Source organism: Rattus norvegicus, chromosome 5 (assembly GCF_036323735.1).
Source record: "Rattus norvegicus strain BN/NHsdMcwi chromosome 5, GRCr8, whole genome shotgun sequence".
Taxonomy (NCBI): domain Eukaryota; kingdom Metazoa; phylum Chordata; class Mammalia; order Rodentia; family Muridae; genus Rattus; species Rattus norvegicus.
Window position 1 is genome coordinate 27,281,000 of NC_086023.1, and position 13,030 is coordinate 27,294,029.

At 39.5% G+C, this 13,030-nt stretch overlaps 1 protein-coding gene across 7 annotated transcripts in view; it reads left to right on the forward strand.

Annotated features, from left to right (window-relative positions):
- Positions 1-13,030, forward strand: part of Clvs1 (clavesin 1) — a 294,395-nt gene that overhangs the window by 173,745 nt on the left and 107,620 nt on the right. The window lies entirely within an intron of this gene.

Consider the following 13,030-nt stretch of genomic DNA (forward strand, 5'->3'; position numbering starts at 1 on the left):
CAGTCACTTTAATCAAAATCAAAGTCAAGCCAAGTATGGTGGCACATGCATGTCGTTTGAACTGCCTGAGAGACTGAGGTGAGAGGATCTCTTGAATGAAAAGGTTTGGGAACAGCAGAACGACTTAAGGAAAAAAAAAAGACTTGTAAAAAAAAAAAACAAGCAATGCCCATCAGAAAGGCCTACTTCCTTTCTTCTGCTTGGGCCTGTGGTCCTCAGGAGAGCATCACCCTCCACTAATCCGACCCAGGATAGGAAAAGCACTAGAAGGCACACATCAGGCATCAGTGACAAGCAAGGACGGCAATGACAGAATGCAGCCGCCGTGAGTACCGTGTAGGCTTGGTCTGTTTGCAGTGTCTTGAAATATGTGTGCGTGCTGCTTGACTTGCCTTCCTCCCCCGTCACTGGTAATTGATTGAGCTTCCTCTGTGTGAGGGAACTAGTGATTGCTTAGGATTTAGAGGGAAGTACACAGGCTTCCAACTCTCCTAGAACTCACAGAGCAGCCCGCCGAGGCACGGATACCTATGATACAAAGACAATAAATAATTTTCTTTGAAGACAATGCTGACTTATTGTGGCTTTCCTCTCCTTTGACAGGAATGTGTCCCGGCCTCATTAATGCTAAAGTAACATAGTTTCCTGCAACCACTCTGAGGCACTTCCTGCCTCCTGGAGCTCCTCTCCTCTCTGTGGCACCACTGCCCTGCCTACCTCTGCATAGAGAGTCCTGCTAGCCTCTTAGTGTTTCTTACAGATACCATTTCCTTTGGTTCTTGTCCCTTGTGTAGCAGTCACTTCCTTGTGACTAGGCTTGTGTCTAGACCCTGCTTGTATCCAAGTCCCAGCTGACCATCTGGGTCTCCACGTGCCCAGCTGCTAGCATCGCCCTTCTCCTCCTGCGCTCACTTATGAGCGATCCCAGAAGGCAGAAAGCAGGTGCATCCCAGCACACCTCTGGCTCACTTTTAATAATTGTTTGCCTCATTTCACAGGACCATGTTGTTCCAAACAAAGAACAAGATTTCCCCTGTATGCTCCTTTATGTAGCTCTTTCTGCCCTTTGCTTTCAAGTCCATTCCCTAAACCTTCCCATTCTTCCTGGACCAATTAAAGAATTTCTGAAAACTCTCAGTCTGAAGTGAACTCTTCTTTTTATTACCCCAAGCCTATTACAAACCACTTATACTTCTTGTCTCATCCCATAGTTCCTCATGCAAAATCAAAAGCCATCATGGTTATCAGCATCTTCCAAGCACGATTTGGTCTATGTTGGTGTCATGTGCTTTGCCTCACTTTATCGGTGCTAGGGCATTGGGTGGCATAATCTTTCCTCAGAGATGCATCTAAGCCAGAGAGAAACTTGCCAAGCTCAAGAGGAACAACTATGTCTCGACTCTGAATCCACTACACTCCAAACACACTTTAATGACCTTGTTATCCTTCAGGTCCAAAGGTGTCTGATCCCTCATACAGATCCAGTTTTTCCTGTTTCATCGGATATTGTTTTGGTTTGGGCCTTTTTATATGACAGATAACTTTTGCTTTTATAATATGGTTTGTATAAAATAGATCTTGTGTTTTATGGGCTTAGTGTTTGTTCTTTGGGTGTGTGTGTTTGCGTGTGTGTGTGTGTGTGTGTGTGTGTGTGTGTGTGTGCATCTGAATTCCTGTTTCTTCTTTCTAAAAAGGTTTTTGTTTCTTTGATTTGTTTTTGTTGATTTCCTAAAGAGAGAGAAAGAAAGGGCATGGAGTTGAGTTGGTGGGAAGGTGGGGATTGGTGATTTGGGAGCAATGAAGTGAAGGGAAACCATAATGAGAATGTATGGTATGGAAAACAATTTTGTATAAAGTAAAAGGCATTGGCTAAGCATGTGTTGAACTATTGACTAAGAAGGCTGATGAACTTCTGATGCATTGGACAGATTACTAAAGTAAGTGGGCAAATGCACCTAATGTTCACCACTTTTTCTGAAATTCTAGGAAGGGTTGGAAGACTAGGGCCAAATGTGACACAATACTGTGTCTTTATTTTTCAACCAGGTCTTCATTTCAACCAAATAAGAATTAACCATAAGTGAAGTTATCATGGATGACACGCATGCACACACCCACACACACACACACACACACACACACACACACACACACCACACACACACACACACACACACACACACACACAATTTGTATTATTGTTCTGTAAACGAATTCAAAGAAGAAAAGAGCAGGTTAGAATGGCAGTGCTTCATTTTCAATGCTTCTGAATGTCAGGTATGAACACCGTGCTTTCTGCTCTCTGTAAAGGAGACAGAAAGCCCGTCAGGGTGGTCTGCAGAAACTTTTTCTTAACCTTGCTTTGCATTAATGAAGGAGCATTTGCCTTATCAACTATTTTTTTGGTAGCAGAGCTTTATCATGATATTGCTTGGTATCATTTTATGCCTTTTCATATAAAACTTTAAAAATTAAAATTTGCATTTGTCTTAGTTTGGGTTATTGCTGTGAAGAGACACCACGACCAAGGCAACTCTTATAAAGATAAGCTTTTAAATGGGGCCGGTTTACAATTTCAGCAGTTTAGTCCATTATCATGGTGAGAAGCATGACGTCATACAGGCAGACATGGTGCTGGGGGAGCTGAGAATTCTTCATCTTGATATGGAGGCTGCCAGGAGGAGGCTTTCTTCCACACTGGTGGAATCTCAACATAGGAGGCCTCAAAGCCCACCTACAGAGTGACACATTTCCTCCAACAAGGCCACACCTCCTAATATTGCCACTCTCTATGGCCAATCACTCAAACACATAAATTTATGACTGCATTCCTACTCAAACTACTACAGTATTGAGAATTCCATACTTGAATACTATGATTATATAATGGCCATCTTTCCCTCTAAACTTCTTGGTCCTCTTCCTCTCTTCCAAATTTAAGACCATTGTTTTTAAAAATAATTATTCTGTTGCACACACACACTTCTCTCTTGTCCTACTGAGATCATTTAGTGTTACTATTGTGTATATATATTTAGAGATGACTGCTGGATTGGATAATCCATCAGGAGGTTCGTGTCTGGAGAAGACTCAGTCTCCTGTCAAAGCAATGGACTCCCTGTAGCTCTTCATTTAGGGTTGGCCTTGTGAAATCTTCCCCATCCACATAGGTATGTTCACTGGTGGTGTCATCATTCTGGTCTTGTTTAGGGAACTACATTGTTGAGATTTTGTGAATGCACTATCCCTGTCATGTTGTTCTCCACTTTCTGTTCTATTAGATTTCATGTATGTGGTTTTACATTGAGGTCCTTGATCCATTTGGACTTGAGTTTTGTGCAGGGTGATAAATATGGATCTATTTGCATTATTCAGTGTCTGGCCCAAATTAAGACCCTTTCCATCAGCAAGAACCAATCCCTGACACTATGGATGGCACTCTGTTACGTTTGCAGACAAGAGCCTAGCATAACTGCCCCCTCGAGTCTGCACCCAACAGCATATGGAAACAGATGCAAGGACTCACAGCCGAACATTAGATGGAACTTGGGAAGTTTTGAGGAAGCATTGGGGGAAGGATTGCAGGACCCAAAGAGGACAGGGACTCTACAGGAAGATGAACAGAATCAACTAACTTGGATATTTGAGGGCTCTTAGAGGCTGAATCACCAACCAAAGAACAGCCGTGGAATGGATCTAGGGCCCCTGGACATATGTAGCAGATGTGCAGCTTGGTTTTCATGGCGGGGGATGTGAAATACCAGGGCAGGGGGCTCTCCCTTCTCAGAAGAGAAGAGGAGGGGATAAGGGACATGATTTGTGTGAAGAGGTACTGGGAGGAAGGGGTGGCCGATATTGGTATGTAAAGTGAATAGATAGATAGATAGATAGATAGATAGATAGATAGATAGATAGATAAGTGGGAAAATGCTTCGTTTTGTTTTGTTTGCCTATTTCTGGCTTCTATATAGCAGGCAAGTGTCATGGGTATATGGATTTACTTCTAGGTTTTTTTATTCATTTCCATTGATCCCCCTGTTTGTTTTTATGCCCAATGACATACAGTGGTTTTTACTGTTGCTCTGTAATACAGTTTGAAATAAGGGATGGCGATATCTCCAGATGCTCTTTAATTGTTCATAATTGTTTTAGCTATTCTCAAGTTTTTGTTTTTCCATATGAAGTTGAATTTTGTTCTTTCAAGGTCTGTAAAGTATTGTATTGGAACTTCAGTGGGGATTGTGTTGAGTCATAGACTGCTTTTTGATAGATGACTATTTATATTATATTGATCTTACTGATAAATGGACAAGGAACATCTTTCTATTTTCTGTTATATCTTTTTTGCTTTTCTTCTTCAAAGACGTGATGTTTTAATCATACAAGTCTTTCACTTGCTTGATTAGAGTTACTACAAGGTATTTTCTGTTATTTGCAGTTATTGTAAAGGATGTCGTTTCCTTGATTTCTTTCTCAGCCACTTTGTCATTTATTTACAAGAGGGCTACTGATTTTTTTGCATTAATCTTTTGTCCAGCCACTTCACTAAAGATGTTTGTCAGTTATAAAACTTCCTTGGTAGAACTTCTGGGGTCCCTTATGTACACAATCATATCATCTGCAGGTGGCAATATTTTGACTTCTTCCTTTCCAATTTGAATCACCTCGATCTCCTTTAGTTGTCTTATTCCTCTGGATAACACTTCAAGTACTATACTGAACAGATATGGAGAGGGTGGAAAACCTTGTCTTGTTCCTAATTTTTGTAAAATTGCTTTGAGTTTCTCTCTGTTTAATTTGGTGTTGGTTATAGGCCTGCTATGTTTATGTATATTCCCTGTATCCCTGATCTCTCTGAGACTTTTATCAGGAAGGGATATTGGGTTTTGTCAAAGGCTTTTTCAGCATCCAATTAGATGATCATGTGTGTTTTTTTCTTTCAGTTTGTTTATATGATGAACTGAATTAACTCACTGTTGTAGGTTGAATTGTTCTTGTATTTCTGTGATAAAGCTACTTGATCGTGGCTGATGATCTTTTTTATGAGTTATTGGATTGGGTTTGCAAGTATTTTATTGAGTATTTTTGCATCTCTTTTCATGAAGGAAATTGGTCTGTAATTTTCTCTGTTGAATCTTTGTGTGGTTTAGGTATCAGAGTGACTGTGGCCTAATAAAGTGAATTTGGAAATGTTCTGTCTGTATCTATTTTGTAGAATAGTTTAAGGAGTGTTGGTATTAGCTCTTCTTTGAAAGTCTGGTATAATTCTGTTCTAAAACCATCTGGCCCTAGGTATTTTTGGTTGAGAGATTTTTAATGATACCTTGTATTTTCTTGAGCATTAGAGGTCTATTTAAATTGTTTATATGGTCTTAATTTAACTTTGGTAAGTTGTATCTATCGATAACGTGGTTCATTTCATTTAGATTTTTCAATTGTATGGAGTATAGGTTTTTGAAGTATGACCTAATTTTTGGATTTACGTTGTGTCTTTTGCTCTGTTCCCTTTTTGTTTTTTTTATTTTGTTAATTGGATATTTTGTTAATTGGATATTTGGTCTGTGTCTTTCAGTTAGTTTGAAAAACAATTTAGATATACTTTTTGATTTTTTCAAAGAACCAACTCTTTGTTTCATTGATTCTTCTCTTTGTTTCTATTTTATTGATTTCATCACTCAGTTTGACTATTTGCTATAGTATACTCATCTTGATTATGTTTGCTTCTTTTTGTTCTAGACCCTTCAGGTATGCTGTAAAGTTGCTAGTATGATATCTCTCCAATTTCTTTATGAAGTCACCTAGTGCTATGAACTTTTCTCTTAACATAGCTTTTTATCATATCTCATAAGTTTAGGTATGTTTTACATTCATTTTCATTGGATTTTTGGGAGTCTTTAATTTCCTTCTTTATTTCTGCCTTGAACCAATAGTCATTCAGTGTACAGCTGTTCACTTTCCATGACTTTGCAGTCTTTCTGCTGTTTCTGTCATTGTTGCAACCTAACTTTTATCTGTGGTGATACAGCAAAATTTTGGAGAATGTTCCATAAATTGCTGAGAAGAAGACATGATCTTTTGTGGTTGGGTGAAATGTTTTGTAGGTATCAGTTAGGTCCATTTGGCTCATAACATTTGTTAGCTCAATTATTTTTCTAATTAGCTTCTGTCTGGATGACTGTCCACTGATGAGAAGGGGGTATTAAAGTCTCCCGCTATCAATATGTGAGATTCAATGTGCTGTTTAAGCTTTAGTAATGTTTCTTTTACAAATGTGACTGCCATTGCATTTGGATCATAGATGTTGAGAACTAAAACATCATCTGGGTAGATTTTTCCTTTGATGAATATGAATCATCTTTCTCCGTCTCTTTTGATTAATTTCAGGTTGAAGTATATTTTGGTGGATATTAGAGTAGTTATATCAGCTTGCTTCAAGAGTCCATTTGCAAGGAAAATCTTTTTGCAGCCTCTTAGTCTGAGGTAATAGCTACATTTGATATTGAGGTGTGCTTCTTATATGCAGCAGAAGAACAGATCTTGTTTTCAGATCCTTTCTGTTAGTCTGGGTCTTTTTACTGGGGAATTGAGTCCATTGATAATGAGAGATATAAGTGACTAATGATTGTTAATTCCTGTTATTTTGTTGTAGTTGTTGGCAGTGGTTTTGTGTGTGTATTTCCTTCTTCGGGTTATGTTGGTGTGAAATTATTTATTGATTTATTGTCTGTGTTTTCTGGGGGAGTAGTAAACCACCTTGGTTTGTAGTTTTTCTTGTAGCACATTCTGTAAGGCTGAATTTATGGATAGATATTGTTTAAGCTTGGCTTTACCACAGAATATCTTGTTTTCTCCATCTATGATGACTGTAAGTTTTGCCGAGTATAGTAGTCTGGCCTGGCATCAATGATCTATAGCACATCCACAGCACATCTGTCCAAGCCCTTCTGTCTTTTAGATTTTACATTGAGAAGTTGGGCCTAATTCTAATAGGTCTGTCTTTATATATTACTTGGCATTTTTCTCTTTCAGTTTTTAATATTCTTTGCTCTTTGTGTTTTATTATGAGACAAGGGGTCTTTCTTCTCTAGTTCAATCTATTTGATGTTCTGTAAGCTTCTTAGACCTTTATAAACATGGCTTTTAGTTAGAAAACTTTCTTCTATGATTTCGTTAAAAATATTATTTGGGTCTTTGAGCTGGAAACTCTCTCCATCTTCTATTCCTGTTATTCTTAGGTTGGTCTTTTCATATTTTCCTAGATTTCCTGGATATCGTGTGTCATGAATGTTTTTGATTTAACATTTTCTTTGACTGGAGCATCTAGTTTATCTACTGTGTCTTCAGCACCTAAAATTCTTTCTTCCACTTCTTGTGCTTTGTTTGTGCTGCTTCTTTCCGTGTTCCTTCTCCCTTACCCAGATACTTTATATTCAGAATTTTCCGTTTGTGTTTCTGTATTGCTTCTACTTCAATATTAACATATTGAATGGTTTTATTCGTCTCCTTGAACTGTTTGTTTGTTTTGTCTTGGCTTCCTTGATATTCTTTAATGGAGTTATTCATTTCCTCTTATCTTTTGATTGTCTTTCCCTTGATTTCTTTAATGGATTTATTCATTTTTTTCTTTATGGACCTCTAACATAAAGTTGTTTTTTATGCTGTTTTGTTGTGGTTTAGTTGTGTTGAAATATTCAGGGCTTGCTGTAGGTAGATAGCTGTCCTCTGGTGGGAACCCATTGCCCTGAATGCTACTGATTATGTTCTTACACCTATGTTTAAGCACCTGGATTTAGATTGATTGTAGGTCTAGGTGCTGATTTCTGTGGTTGTCTTTGTTGTATGAGTATTTTCTTCCTTCATTTCTATTCTTCTTCTGGTCTTCTGGCTGGAGTGGCCTATGATTGAGTAGAGGGTGTCTTCCCAAGTTGGGTATGGGCTCCTAATGGCCTGTAACGCCTCTGGTCCACCAGGAGTTTGCTGCCCAAGTTGGGCTCTGGAGTTGGGCTACATACTTGGCCAGAGGTCCTCTAATCAGAATGTTGGCCAGGCTTCTGGTGTGGTATTAGTTTTCAGCCTGGTTTTCAGGGAGCTGGCCTTGTCCCTGGGGTTCAGGATGCTGGCCTGGCCTCTGGTGGAGTAGGAGGCTCCTTTCAAGGGTGGGCCAGGATACTGTGAAGAGCAGAGGGACAGTTGGAGTTATGCTGGTTCTTCATGGCTGGAATAGGTGGTGGTTTTACTTGGGGTTCATGGCTCTGGCCTGGCCTCTAGTGAAATAGAAGCTACCTTTAAAATTCTTACGGAAAACGTTCATAAATATTGAATCACACTGGTAAATATTAGAATTGACATGAGGGCTTTAACTACAAATATTAGTGACTTCTTGCTACAATGAAAAAGTTACTGCAGGAGTATGCACCGTGGTTATGGAAGTGGCTGAAAACTGCACCATTCTCCCCAAAATAAGTATTATTTATAATCTCTTCAGGCCAGTGCATGGTCGTCTGTTCAAATATGACCTCTATCTGATATAGTACAAGCCCCAAGGTTCAAGCCTTAGAACAAAGTCAAGACAAATGAGTAGGTTCTTAAAAGTTAAACAACTTCTAATTGGTAACCCCTATTTTACATCATTTTGTTTCCCATTTGTATTAAATTTTAAAACCATAAAGGGAGATGTTAAACAATGATAAAACTGCAAGCACGAGGCGACCCTAACATAATCTGTATTTGTAGTCTCTAGGTGTTCTCGGTCTGATGATGAAAGTGCTACTAAAACCCACTGCTAAGTCTTAGTTAATTAAAATCCTCATGGGAAAGTCCCAAAACTTTTTCTTTTTTACCCTAGTAATTCCTTACATTTTATTGGCAATTTACAGTTCGCTTGGTGCTTTTATATGAGGTTAAAGAATGTGGCACTAAATTCTGAAATTACAAAAGCTATGCAAATTATGGAGAGAATGGATGAAATGTAAATAACCCTCTTTATCTGTTATTTCATTCTGAGACACATACTAGAGTATTCTAATCTAATTGTGACTGCGGGCAAAATGTAGTCTTTTTCCTTTGGGTGATTAGAGTTAAACAACTCGTGTCTACATCAGTTCATCTGGTGAAGACACTCTGAAAATGGCTTCTGTTCTTCCAACCACAGTTTCCCTTAGGTTGAATTGTTGATGACCATTTTGGTTTGTCTGGAACCATTTTAGAGGATATAGATGCAAGGCAACAGGCTACAAGTTCCAACAGGTCTATTTTCTTAAAAAAGCAACCATACTGACAACAGTTTTACAGTTACAAATTACGGTGAAGATGCCAGGGAGACTTACTTGGTGTTCTGCATGAAACTAGTTGACTGAGATTAGCATCTGAAATTAGTCTGCAGTCATTTGTCATAATGAAATAACTAAATTAAGCTACTATTATTCACTATGATCCATACATACTTCAGGTCTTCTCAGTTCGTTTTTTAATTCTGTCTCAGGCTCTCAGAAAACTGTGTTACATTTGGCTGTCGTGTCCCTTAGAGGCCTTTTGACTGTGGCAAAAGCTCAGAATTTCCCTGCACTTTGACCTAGCTCACAACTGTGAGAGACACTGGTCATCAGTTTTCGGGAACGTCCTTCAATTGAAGTGTGTTTAGTGTCTGCCTCATTATTGCTCTGACGGCATGATGTGGGGGAGGGGGAGGACAGTTCTCAAAATAAAGTGCCATTTTTAACATCCCAGCAAGAAAATGCCCTTTATGGTTTCTCGCTGCTGATATCACCTGTGGTACCCTGGCTCTGACTGTGTCCACAGCTTTCTCCATTGAGTAGTGACTCTTCTCCTTACTGTAGCCTTTGGAGGGCATCAACATGCTCAGCCAGTATTTATGGAGTGGTAGGTTACACTCCAAATCTTTCAGGGTGGATTATCTACATAAATTATTTAGTTTATTAGTTATTCTAACTTTCAAACAGCCAAGAGTGTTTCACAAATGAAGCATATTCCCCCAGAAGAAAGAGGATGAGGGTGGGGGAGGGGTGCTGTATGTGTATGAGTAAGTCAACGACGCAGGAAATGAAGGGTACAAATCCAGCACAGGTAAGCAGCGGGGCTTCTGTAGCAATGAACCCTCACAACTCCTGTTCCATCTGGTCTCTTCCTGCCCTGCAGTTCATCCAGGAAAGTGGAGTACCTGGTGTAGCAGTGAGTTTATGCTTCACCACTCTGGCTGTAGGCAGATCACACTTGCATACCTGCCCAGGAGCTATCTTTGGATCTGTGAATGGAACACACACACACACACACACACACACACACACACACACACACACACACACACACAAACGTACAAGCTTATTTTTAAAATGCCTTGGCTCCCACAAAGGTTGGGCACTTCTAAAACCTTCCACTACTACCCCGGGCCCATTCAGGGGACCATGGGCCAGCCATTGGCCGTTAACATCTTTATTGATTGCTAAAAAACCAACTGGGGACAAGGATCTTCAGCGTCTGGACACACAGATTTCTGAATGAATCAAAGCTTTTGAACCAATCTCCAACAACCTGAACATTTGGAAGGAAATCTGAGTCTTAAGTTCCTTTTACTTTATTTCTCAGGGTTCATCACATGGGTGTAACATTCTGGTCCTCAGGTAGTTTTAGAGGTTTCTAGATAGAATTGAGCATCTTTTCTTTTTTTTTTTTTTCCGGAGCTGGGGACCGAACCCAGGGCCTTGTGCTTGCTAGGCAAGCGCTCTACCACTGAGCTAAATCCCCAGCCTGAGCATCTTTTCTTAAAAGTGGACACAAATGACTCTGCTATAGGAAGAGACACAGCTCTTACTTAAATAAGTTAGGGAATAGTTAATTTATTAAATACCTTTATTTTATCAATAGCTCCAACTATCAGCTAAAGTGCTTTCTCAAAACTTGTTCAAGATGAACTCTGTTGCTGGGAACCATGGTTCACACATTTACTCACAGCACTCAGGAGACTGCAATTGCAGGAGTGGAAATTCGAGGCCATTCTGGGATTCTTAGCGGAATCCAGTCTTAGAAACTTAATCATCCAAACAACTAAACCACGGCATCTACCTGTGAACGTGCCAGTTACTTCTCTTTCCCCATTCTCCTTAACCTTGCTGTTGCCCTGACTTTGAAAACCATCCTCTTGTCTTGAACAGTGACTGATGCACGGCGAACTATACCAACACCGAATAATAATTGTGTATTCCTGCTCTTCTGTCTATGGGGAGTTCATCTAGGCAAGGTTCAGACAGGTATCCCTACTTCTTACAGAGAGACCTGACAGTCAGTTGGGTATCACTTCCCTGTGTATGTCTATTTCTCGATCCATCATTCTAGCCATGGTATGGTTTGACCATGGGCATTAGTAAAAGCGTGACTTGAAGAGCAAGACTAAGAACTTGAACAATTTTGTTTTAATCATGGCAAGTCACATAGATAAGGAACTATGCTCTTATCGAGTAGGTAGGACATGAGGATTTGAGGTCACTGATGCAGAAATAAATGAAGTTTATCTTGCACTAAAACATTCTCTTCTTTTTCTTAAACCATCTTGTCTTCACATTTTTACCTTTCATTATTTATTTAATTCTTCTTCCTTCACTTTCAGTGCTGTCTGTAGAGTTTATATAAAACTCAGATTCTTAGTCCTTGTTGTATTTCTAGATTTGCTCTTGCTAAAAATGCTTATCCAAGCTCAGATTCCCAGTTATCCCAATGGTTATTTCCAGCTTATCACCAGATATTTCCATATTGCCATTTGAAATCACCCAGACACATAGTTTTTGGTTCCGTGTTCCCCTGAAATCAGCATTTCTTCACAAGACAAAGCTCTGTTTCTGACTTAAGTAAGTGTCTGGTAACTGTGTAAAAATGCAACCTAAGCCACAATCAAAACCAGCTCCTTAAAACTTACCCTAAGAGTCTAAGACCACAGTATCTCTAAAATAGGCATTGGTTTTAGAAGAAACCATAATGGCAAAAATGATCTTCAGGAACCACCATTTCCATCTAGAGGTCTTACATGTCCATGAGCATCATGTTTGCAGAGCTGAGGGTGTATGCTGTGGGTAGCTCCACGTGCTTCCCTGTCCCTATACATTAGGTCTAATCTAAGTAGGTATACTGAGGGAAGGAGAATTTTAGTTTGGTAATGGGGAAAGAGAACCTGACATAGAAAGCAGAAATAGAGTGAGCTGTTTATTTTTATTTTTATTTAGGCCTCTCTTCTGTCCTGAATTATTTTCTCTCTATTATTTGAGTTACTCATCCGAAGCCCGTTCACTCAAGGCTTATCCCAAATCGTCGTCTCTTCATACACTCCTTCCAGACTGAGCGAGTGATGTCAATCCCTCTCAACACACGTAGCACATTTCTAGCCTCTCTCCGACTATTATCTTTAAAAGTAGAGACAGGGCATACTAACTTACAACTGCAAACATGAAACAGAACTCCGAGCTTGTATTCATCAGTGTGTACTATTGCTGTCCTCCTTTCCAATCATAGATGCTCAAACTCTATCCTGAAGACATTGTGGTTAAGGTTCTAAACCAGACTGATCACTTTAGGAATACAACCCTTAGAGAGTGACTTCACATAGCGAAGTTTCTGATTTTAAGGAACGCTTGAAGGAAGTCATAGAATTCACAGACACTTGACATCCAGACTTACATCTTCCAGCTCATCAAAGACCCTCCCTGATGGTGAAACTCTTGCAGTGCCTTAGATCTGCAGTTAGACGATGTAACAGATCATTTGCAAGTGCTTCTGTCATCATTTGCTTGTGTCTGAAAACTCTAGTAATGAAAGTCAGCCAGCCATTTGGATCAGTGATGTGGAGGCTTATAGCATAACCCTGAAGAACTATCATCCTAGTTTGTATTCAAGTCCGCCTGTTGTCATAGTTACTGATGTACTCAAAGTGATTTCCCTTCTGAATCACAACCTATAGACCTTCAATGAAAACAAACTGCTCGCCCGCCTTCCTTTCTTTCTTTCTTTTTGCTACCCATGAATCGGA